General features: G+C 40.6%; 1 long non-coding RNA gene across 1 annotated transcript; it reads right to left on the bottom strand.

Annotated features, from left to right (window-relative positions):
- Positions 1 to 9,591: 9,591 nt before the first annotated feature.
- Positions 9,592 to 9,902, bottom strand: LOC120928591. The gene is made up of 2 exons (XR_005747246.1): positions 9,873 to 9,902; positions 9,592 to 9,786 (listed from the first exon to the last, which is right to left on the bottom strand). It is a non-coding gene; the product is annotated as an uncharacterized LOC120928591 (long non-coding RNA).
- Positions 9,903 to 11,362: the final 1,460 nt, after the last annotated feature.

Here is an 11,362-nt window from a genome sequence, read left to right as displayed (position 1 = left end):
CGGGCTGGTTCCTCATCGTGTGAGGATCTGTGTCCTGCATTTCTGCGGTCTGTGCTGCGCTGTTGGCGGGTCTAATCTCCGGTCAGTGCGGGAGCTGAGGAGTCAGCCGTCCATTCAGCTCGATGGCTAGCCACGCCCCCCCAAAAGTGCTAATTTTAAAGCCAAATATGCAAGTTATTGTCGTAAAACGTCTTTGATAACCCGGGTCTTGCCCCAGGGAACATGTAGCAATGGAAAAAAAGTTTTAAATAACAGACGTTTTTTGTAGGACTCCTGAAAAAACAACCGTTTTTAAAACTTTTTTTCCATTGATACATGTTCCCTCGGGCAAGACCCGGGTTCTCAAAGACGTTTTCACAGGCATACTATAGACACCCAGCAGGTACAATATTTAACCTCCCTGGCGGTATGATTCTGTCTGGAATTACGTACCAAAAGCGGTACAATTATTTTGCAAGGAAATTTGGCGTTTTATACTGTAGGCCTGTAATTTTTAGAAATAACTCACTTAAATCTGACCAAGCAAGAGTCTTGTAGGCATCCCGGGTATGATTTTTTTTTTAAAACAAAATTATAAATTATAATATAATAAATAATTATAAATAATTATAACAAATAATAATATAATTATAATAAAAATTATTCAATAATGTAATCAACTCAAAATCACTGAAATTTGCTCAGTTGCAGAATTGTCGCTGTCATTATTTTTTTTTTTTTATGACAAATTTCCCCACAAATCGCTATCGCACATTTCTGCAAGTGATTGTAATTTATTATCGCTGTTTTCTAGCTGATCTAAAACCATTTTTGACATAAAGGGACACTTTTGGACAATCTACAGTTTTTAGGCAGAAAGAACATTTTTTATTATATAAAAGTACATGTAGGGCACTGGGAAGACCACTAGGGACAAGGGGGGTGTGTATTTTTTACATACAGTACTGTAATCTATAAGATTACAGTATACTGTATGTAAAGTGTTTGTTTACTTTTTTGAATTTGGCGCCGTTCTCCGCTCCCGCGCGTCGTAACGTCGCAGGGAACGGAGATCGGCGGCACACGAGCAAGGAGGTCCCGCTCGCTCACACAGCGGGGTGGCATCACTGGATCCAGGGACAAGGTAAGTAACTTGCCTGTGGATCCAGCGAAAGGTAAGCCGCGCCGCTGCACACTCTGCACGTCCAGCCCGAGCGTGACTCGGGGTTACCGATTCTAGCATAAAAAATCAACCCCGAGTCACGCTCGGGTTTACCGCCAGGGGGGTTAAAGGATTTTTTTTTGATTTAAGCATGATTAAAATCACTGCTCCTGCATCAGTTCCTTTAAATATTGTACCTGCTGGGTGTCTATAGTATGCGTGTGATAACGTCTTTAAATAGCACAATCACCTTACTGCCAGTAAATTAGGAAGAACTGATCTAGCTAAACTATACAGTGTATAAATATATGTACAACACCTGGGATGTATATATATCCTCTACACACTGTAACATTAACTGACTAGCCTGCCTGCTCTATCTACCTGCAAAAAATGACACTCTTTCTGTCTCTCTCTGTTCTCTGTTAACTGCCAAAACACAGTACACAAGGCTGCCCTGCAGGCAGCCTTTTATAGTGTGGGGCGTGTACTAAACCCTGAGCCATAATTGGCAAAAGCCACCCTGGCTTTGGCCAATTATGGCTCTCCGTTTTTTGCGCACTGTGATTGGCCAAGCATGCGGGTCATAGTGCATGCTTGGCCAATCATCAGCTAGCGATGCCGCAGTGAATTATGGTCTGTGAAACGTAACTACGTAACGTAACTACGAAGCTCATTCCTAGTACTGACCTGTAATCCGTCTATCAATTAATATTTTACAGTACCACCAGCAACATTTCTGAAACAGAAGAGGAGGGGGATGCAGAGGATACCCATCAAGCGCCAGAGGAAGAGATGGGAGTTGTAGATAACGAGCCAGGTCCTGAAGAAAACCCATCTTCCCAATCAGCAGCAACAGCCACGCTTCAAAGACAACGTGTGCCTGTAAGTATCCTATATAAAATGCCCAATTTTGAAATGTTGACAAAATAAAATGTGCTAATAAATGTTCCACCCCTCAGATTCGTTCTGTTGGAGGCAAGAGGCAAGTAAACGTCTTGGACATCACAAACATGACATGGATGGAGCCATGTTGACATTTATGGAAGAGATGAAGGCAATGCGAAGGGCTGATACCACCGACCCATTTTCTGACCCCAATAACGAGGATGCTAGTTTTGTGAGAAATTTGTACCACCATCTTCTTAAAGTTCCCACTCCTCGTAAAATAAATGTCTACATGGCAATCTATAATTTTACTGGTGTGTGCATAAGAGCTGCAATGTCCGGTGATCCCATGCCACCAGTCATTAGCCATCACCAACGCCCATACCATAGCGAGTAAGCTCCACCACCTACATTTCAACATCCATACCACCCAGGCTTTATCCCCCATCACCACCGTGCACCAGCCACCACTGCCCAAAATGTAGTACCCCCACCCCAAGTGGCACCCACCTATGAGTCCTCCAGTTCCCAGGCGACATGGCAATTCCTCCCAGTCATCCAATCCCTATTCCACTTCCCCCAGTCCTTATTATTAGGACCTTTAAAGAGTCCCCATTTTAAGTTGCCCAGTTTTAGTTGGCCACCAAGTTTGCACTGCACACATCTCAGAAGTGATCTTTCCACCTCCATGTATGAAGGGACTAGGTTAAGGTGGGGGGGCTTGTGTAATCCAGCTTAGAGCTCTGGAAACCCTTTTTCCAGCTTCCTCTGCCTCCCGTATGTGCAAGGCAACCTGTATCCTAGGGGTGCAGGGTGACAGAAAACCCCAGTAGGAGTCTGTTCTGTGGTTCTTGGTCACCCTGTGCCCCTAATAGACACAAAGGGTAACTTGCACATGAAGAGGGGCCGTAGTAGCTGGAAAAAAGGGTTTTTAGTGCTCTCTAAGGTAAGCTGGGTTCCACAAGCCTGGAATCCTGCTCAGGTTCTACAATTGCCATCTCTAACTCTGGCTCTTGATCTGAATCCTCTGACCATGTTTTGTGTATTTCGTGTTATATTTTTTCTACAAAAAATGTGTTTGTACAGTTTAATATTTTTTGTGATATATGTTGCGGTCACTTTATTGTCTATGACATTAATAAAAATAATTGACTGCATGGAAAAGTTAATTTTATTATTGTACTCTATATAAACTAAAAACAACTGATACAAAAGAATGTGATGGTCATAGGGTCAGTGATGATGACACTAGGAGAATGAAAACTACAAGCTTTAATCATACACTGATAGAAATCATTGCAAATCTGCTATACTGCTAACGAGAAAAAGTAGTATTTGTTAAAACTATTGCATTTCCATTTTCTGTGGGCAAAGAAATATAATGCAGGGTACCAAAAGGGGGTCAAACATGGTACTAGCAAGGTACTACCTAATAGTGCCTGGTGAGTGTTTTTACACATATTGATACTGCCACGGAACTTCTCCCTCTGGGGACATAAAATAGTTTGCAAACGTATCACGCATGGTAACAACTGAATTGTTGGGTCGCAGTCCGGTAAACCGTACAGGTAAGGTAAGGTAAATGGATCTTGTCCTCTTCCTCAACAGTAATTCCTTCTTTCTCACGTATAATATTATGGAGGACACAGCATGCTTGTATAACTTGCATTCTCCAGGCTCAGTTGAATTGTTGTATGGAATATGCTCCACTTGCTGGTCAAAATGCCAAAGGTGCATTGTGCACATGTGGCATATCTGGCCCTACAGTTCCTGGAAGAGGTTTGTCTGATGGCAAATGAAAGTGGCCCTCAAGTAGTCTTCTCCCCATTTGTGATGCTGTAAACACTCTTGAGTCTGCAGTACATCCATACGCCCCAATATTTACAGCTACAAACTTATAATCACTGTCACAGATTGCCATAAGCACAAGGGAGAAGTATTTCTTATAGTTAAAAATATTGTGAGCCAGATCCAGGTGGCATCTGAATTCGGATGGGTTTCCCATCCAGGGTTCCAACACAATTAGGGAACTGGGTCTTTTTCCAAAAACCATTCGCAATTTTCTGCCACATGAATGCATCTGGAACAGGCATTGCAGTACTCCGAAGCTTCACCCATATTGCTTGACAGGTGTCATGCACAATTCCAGAAATTGTAGAAGTTCCCAACAAAAAATAGTGGTTTGGGGACGTATAGGATAGTCCAGATGCCAGAAACCTAGGAAGAGTAGAACAAATGATGAAAGGAATCCTACATTACACTGGACATAATCAAGCAGAAAGGCTGGCTTACCTCAGGGTAAGTAGAAGTCACTCCTCTGGAGGCACACAACGTCTCATAGCACAGGCGCTGTATGCGTTCCAGCGTGGAGCACATTACGACGCGGAAAGTGCCTGTTATAAAGGAGAACAGGAGGCGTGACAGTGCCTGTTACAACCAGACAAGGTAAAAAGTTCCAATTCAATGACTTGAATGGGCTGGCTAGCCTTTTCTTAATCTGCTTATGTCTGTGTGCCATCTATGTATAGTTAAAATGTTCTCAAGTTATACGACAAAGCACAGAATAATGTCAACATCTGTAGCCTAGCCTCTAATGATGGAAGAAGATGGAAGACAGAAAGCACAGGTGAAGCATATAAGAAGGTTTCAGATTTCTAAAAATAGATGCCTATGTTATCTTTTACATAAAAGCAAATATCACATTTTTAATGCAATGGAAAAATAAATCTTCTGCATTTTAGCTTTAGAAGTACTTAGTAAGGAATAAGATTTTTGTGTGGCTATAATTCTCCTTCCAAGTCCCATTCTGTCATTATAGTTTCATATCTATACATTCAGGACTAGAAGATTGTATGTAATTATAATATAGTCAGTGAACAGCGGATACTAGGGTCCTAGAGACACAATATCTGACATTGCTTAGACAAAAAAAGAGGCCAGGAAAATGTTGTATTAAATATTTTTTCTAAGACTTAGCATATCTTAAATCTTTTTTTTTTTTATCTTATGCATTAAGATAAAACGCCCTTTATGTGCCTCAGCCCCCCTAATACTCACCTGAGGTCCATCTAGATCCAGCGATGTTGCAGGAATGTCTCGGCTGTCCGGGACAACCCTCCTCATTGGCCGAGACAGCAGCACAGCACCATTGGCTCCCTCAGCTGTCAATCAAAGTTAGTCAGCCAATAAGGGAGAGATGGGGACACAGTAGTAAGCAAGTCATTATGAATGACAATATTGCTTACTACTATAACAATGATTGCTCACATTAATCACATGGACCACGGCTTCTCACTAGGGATGAGCCGAACATACCCGGGTTCGGTTCGCATCAGAACGTTCGAACAGACCGCGGGTTCGCGCGAACATTTAGAACCCCATTGAAGTCTATGGGACTCGAACGTTCGAATTCAAAAACGATCATTTTAAAGACCAATATTCAATTTAATGTTGGTAAACGTCTTTCAGAACCCGGGTCTTGCCCCAGGGAACATGTATCAATCGAAAAAAATATTTTAAAAACGGACGTTTTTGCGGAGCAGCGATTTTAATGATGTTTAAAGTGAAAAAAAAAAAATGAAAAATTCCTTCAAATATCACACCTGCTGTGTGTCTCTAGTAGTGGCACATGTTTAGAAATGTCCCTGCACAACATTAAATTATTATAAGAACAAAGTAATTTAATACTGGTTGCGCACGTGCTGTGTGGGAACAATATCTCGATTATTTTAGGGGTGGTGGGGGGGTGGCATTATCTTTTTGGGAAAGCAAAATTGTAGAAAAAAGGGCACCCCTCAAACATACTGTAATTGTAGCGCAACAAAGAGCCACGTGCAAAGTATTGCATCAAAAATTGTTATTAGGTGCCCCTGTTACACAGGGGCATAAAAATGTGTCCATAGGCGCAACATAACACTGCAACCCCTCCCAATATCTGTAATTGGAGCGCAACAAGGAGCCACGTGCAAAGTATTGCATCAAAAATTGTTATTAGGTGCCCCTGTTACACAGGGGCATAAAAATGTGTCCGTAGGCGCAACATAACACTGCAACCCCTCCCAATATCTGTAATTGGAGCGCAACAAGGAGCCACGTGCAAAGTATTGCATCAAAAATTGTTATTAGGCGCCCCTGTTACACAGGGGCACAAAAATTGTGCCTTAGGCCACGTGCAAAGTATTGCATCAAAAATTGTTATTAGACGCCCCTGTTACACAGGGGCACAAAAATTGTGCCTTAGGCCTTAGGCCACATGCAAAGTATTGCATCAAAAATTGTTATTAGACACCCCTGTTACACAGGGGCAGAAAAATTAGGCCTTAGGCCTTAGGCCACGTGCAAAGTATTGCATCCAAAATTGTTATTAGGCGCAACATAACACTGCAACCCCTCCCAATATCTGTAATTGGAGCGCAACAAGGAGCCACGTGCAAAGTATTGCATCAAAAATTGTTATTAGGCGCCCCTGTTACACAGGGGCACAAAAATTAGGCCTGATGCCGCGTACAGACGGTCGTTTTTTGCGATGAAAAAAAAACGACGTTTGATGTGATGAAAAAAATGACGTTTTTGAAACTTCATTTTCAAAAACGACGTAGCATACAGACCATCGTTTTTCGAAAAATCTCTAGCAATGCGCGCTGACGTCCATCACGTACGACGGGACTATAAAGGGTAATTTGCATGCGGAAGACGGCCTCTTTTGCTGATATCGTGTTGCTGCGTGTTAGTAAAAGTTTGGTGAGAGACGATTCGCGCTTTTCAGTGTTTGTGCTTAAAATTTCGTTTTCTGTCGTACAGTTTGTGTATTTGTAGTCGGATCTGTGATACAGTGCTTGTATTTAGGACGTATTTGTTTTGCAAGTGCGTTCTTGTGTGCACGTTGCTGTTTTGCAGGTCGTTCTTCAGAGGCCTTTCTGTACTTCAGGGCAGAATTTTTAGTCCGATCTGATTTGACGACCGTTTTCTAGCCATGTTGCGGGTACGTTCTCGTCGCCGAGATCGTGCTGTGCATGTTGTTATGATGTGTGCTGCATCCCGGCTCCGGTCCTTGAGGAGGAGGAGAAGGACTTTGTGGGCCAAGAACTGGTTTCTTTGCAGGGACCAGTTCTCTCATATGCCTCTGCTGCGGGAGATCCAAGAAAATAACCCTGATGATTTCAGGAATTTTCTTCGGATGTCTGACCCCGTATTCCAGCAGCTTTTGGCTTCGGTGTCGCCATATATCACCAGGCAGGACACCAATATGCGGGAAGCCATAACTGCTGAGCAGCGGCTAGTTGCTACGTTGCGATACCTTGCAACAGGGAGAAGTCTGCAGGACTTGAAGTTCTCGACGGGCATCTCCCCCCAGTCTCTGGGCGTCATAATCCCGGAGACGTGTTCTGCCATAATCCAGGTTTTGCAGGAGGACTATATTAAGGTAAGTTCTGTCCTTTAAATGCATAAACTATGTTTCTTCTTTTGTTTTTTAAACAGTCCCCAATTAACCTTTTTTTAATAATATGCTGGTAATGTTACCTTTGTCTCCATGCATGTATTATTGTATTTTTTTTTGGTCCTACATGCATCTTTTATCTAGCCCACATGTCCATTTTGGGTTATTTTGTTAGTGGCAAACCCACCTAGCTTAGTCCCTATATCCCCCTTGATTTTTTTCCTCCATTGTAGTGCACGACCAACCCCCCCCCCCCCCAATGTTATTTTTGTAACTGTCTATTTGTATTAATTTGATGTTAAACCAGCATTTTTTGGAGGTCACAAACTGATCTTGGGGGGGGGCCCCCATCACACTTTTATGTTAATTTTTCTTACCATGAGAGGGTGTGATTAATCTGCTTAGTGATCCCTTAATATTGTTGTTTTTACAATAATACCTGAACTAATATTTTTTATTTTTAGGATCCAATAATCTTTGGTGATATTCTGTTAGTAATGTACTATCTTACAATTTTTTTTCTGCTTTATTTACAGTTCCCCACAACACCACAGGAATGGCAGACTGTGGCAGCGGACTTCTCTCAGCGATGGAATTTTCCAAACTGTGGAGGAGCTATTGATGGCAAGCACGTCCGCATCGTGCCACCACCCCATTCTGGATCCCATTATTTCAACTACAAAGGGTTCCACAGTGTCGTACTGATGGCGGTGGTGTCTGCCAATTATGACTTTCTCTATGTTGATGTGGGGAAAAATGGGCGGATGTCAGACGGCGGGGTCTTTGCCGAGACCGAGTTTGCCCAACGGCTTCAGGCGGAGGACCTTGCATTGCCACGTGCGGAGGATAATGAAGAGGGGCTGCCCTTCGTTTTTATTGGTGATGAGGCGTTTGCCTTGGGTCCCCACCTCATGAGGCCATTTCCCCAACGTGCCCTCACCCATGAGAGGAGGGTCTTTAATTATAGGCTGGCCAGAGCCAGAAGAGTGGTTGAAAATGCGTTTGGCATTATGGTCAGTCGATTTCGCTTGTTTTTAACCGCCATAAACATGGCAGAATATAAGTGGAACAATATTATTTTATGTTGTTGTATATTACATAACTTTCTATGAAGACATTCTTCAAATTATTTGACATTATTGCCTGATGAGAGAGTTGATGTCCCAGAGGCGGCCCATGAGGCAGGCCATCCAGGCTTGGCCCCCCGAAACGCACGTGCAGTGCGCCAGGCATATGTTGACTATTTTATGGGTAGGGGGGCCATTCCAATGCCTGATCTTTGGTGAATGAACATAATAAATATTTTATGCAAGAAACATTGTATTTTTTGTTCTTATTGTTTTGAATGTTTGTGTATTTTCTTTGTCTCCTAGGTTATCATAGTTGCATGTGTTTTGGATGGACTAAATATCCTTCCTCGTTCTATGTTCCCAGCCTAAATTTCACTTATTTTTAGGTTTAATGTCATCATTGATCTAAAATAACAAGCCACAAATATATTGATCTGCATAATTTTTATTTGACAAATTTTGTGAAACCAATTTTTCAGTCTCACATGTGTTTTTTGGTTGGTCGAACAAGTAAAATCACATATTTTTTTTTTTTTTTTTTTTGATCAATCAACATATCAAATCATATTTTTTCTTTTTTTTGTATTTTTTGGATCAATCAACATATAAAATCAGATTTATAATGTTTTTGTATTTTTTTGATCAGTAAACATATAAAATCATATTTTTTCATTTTTTTGTATTTTTTTGATCAATAAACATATAAAATCTTATTTTTTCATTTTTTTGTATTTTTTTGATCAATAAACATATAAAATCTTTTTTTTTCATTTTTTTGTATTTGTTTTGATCAATCAACATATAAAATCTTATTTTTTCATTTTTTTGTATTTTTTGGATCAATCAACATATAAAATCTTATGTTTTCATTTTTTTGTATTTTTTTGATCAATAAACATATAAAATCTTTTTTTTTCATTTTTTTGTATTTTTTTGATCAATCAACATATAAAATCTTATTTTTTCATTTTTTTGTATTTTTTTGATCAATCAACATGTAAAATCATTTTTTTTTTTTTTTAAATTCAAGAATGAGATGAAATCATTTTTTTACATTTTTTTTGGTTTTTTTCACACCCTACCCAAAACATCCAGTAAATTTTTCAACTGGACCTCAACACTTTTCGCATTTTTTAGTATTTTCCGGGCTGCTATCTGTAGGTCTTCATTCTTTTCCCGGCAGGACCAAATTTCGGCAATGAGGAGCTGGGCAGTGTCCCTGTCAATTGAGGAGCCAGCACGAGTTGCTCCTGAAATGTGCAAGCAAACCATGTATTACAAATATGTTTCTCCTACATCTACATTACCTGTGTATCTTTTGAATATGATACTTTACCAGATGTGGTGGCAGCTTCACATTCATCAAGATCCCTCGGGGGTGTGGCTTGTGAACTTGCGTCCTGCCTTGATGCTTCCTTTCGCTCTACGAGATTGAAGAAAGGGAAAACACAATGGTAAAATTTTAGATGAAACTTTAACTCACAATTTTCAAACAAATAAATCCCTATGTGTATAAATCCTCTGCTGAGTATACTGTCCTTTTTGTGCATATTTTATATCGAAATTATTAAGATCTAATTAGGTAAACATGTACATAAATGTTTACAAATTGATGTCACATGAAACCCAATAAATTTTTTGAAACTGGAATATTTGGGAACACAGGAAATGGTCGTATGAGTCGTCATTCGTTATAACATAAATCAGACAAATACGTTTTTATTTGTGGCTGATACAGTGATTGCACTACAATTTGTCCATGTGAAATAGGCATGTTGCAAATTATCGGGAATATCGTCGTTTAATATTAGTTAAATTAACGAATGAACGACAACACATACGACAATTTTTAGTGCCCACACAAATACATTTCAACCTGAATGGAAAAGCACATGGCACAAAGAACAAACACCTAAAATTAGGGAACATAAAATTCACTTACTTTTTGCTCGAATCAATCTTTTTATTGCCCGAAGTTGCTTTGGCTCTCTTTGTTTCAGGTCTGACCACCTCTTTCTTATTTGTTCTTTTGACCTGCGTTCACCAAATTTCTGCCGGAGCCTTCTGATTACTTTATCAGTAATGTCCGCCTTCACCTTATTGGGGTGCAGGTAAGGCCCGTGCTTCCCATCATAATCTTCATTAGTGAAGATGGTGACCATCTCTACCATCTCCTGGAATGCCATGTTTTTGGCCTTGTACCTCCGCCTGGATCTTCCTGTTGCCTGGGCCTGGCCTACCTCATGTCTTGAGCCTGACATTTTTTGCTGCTTGTCTTCCAACACCATAAATCACACCCACAAAAAAAGAACGAGAAAGGGGCGTGTAAAGGACGAGAAGGAACGTCAGGGGCGGGGTATCGTGCGTTGCGTCACACATGCGCAGTGTTTAAAGGGATCCGACGTCATTGAAAGAGACGTATACAGTCTGTGGAAAAAGGCGGAAGTAAACGATCGTGAAATACGACGGTACGTAACTCTATTTTTGACATTTCTATTACTGCCCACACTCTATTATTTGCCCACACACTATCATTTTAATTGACACAGAAAACGACGTTTTGAAAAACGACACAAAAAATTCGAGCATGTTTGAATTTTTTTTTTGTCGTTTTTCTCAAGACATAAAACGACGTTTTCCCCACACACGGTCATTTGAAATGACGTTTTTCAAAACGTCTTTTTTTTTTTCATCGCAAAAAACGACCGTCTGTACGCGGCATTAGGCCACGTGCAAAGTATTGCATCAAAAATTGTTATTAGACGCCCCTGTTACACAGGGGCACAAAAATTAGGCCTTAGGCCACGTGCAAAGTATTGCATCAAA

Source organism: Rana temporaria, chromosome 2 (genome assembly GCF_905171775.1).
Source record: "Rana temporaria chromosome 2, aRanTem1.1, whole genome shotgun sequence".
Lineage (NCBI taxonomy): Eukaryota > Metazoa > Chordata > Amphibia > Anura > Ranidae > Rana > Rana temporaria.
This window is presented reverse-complemented; position numbering and strand designations above follow the sequence as displayed.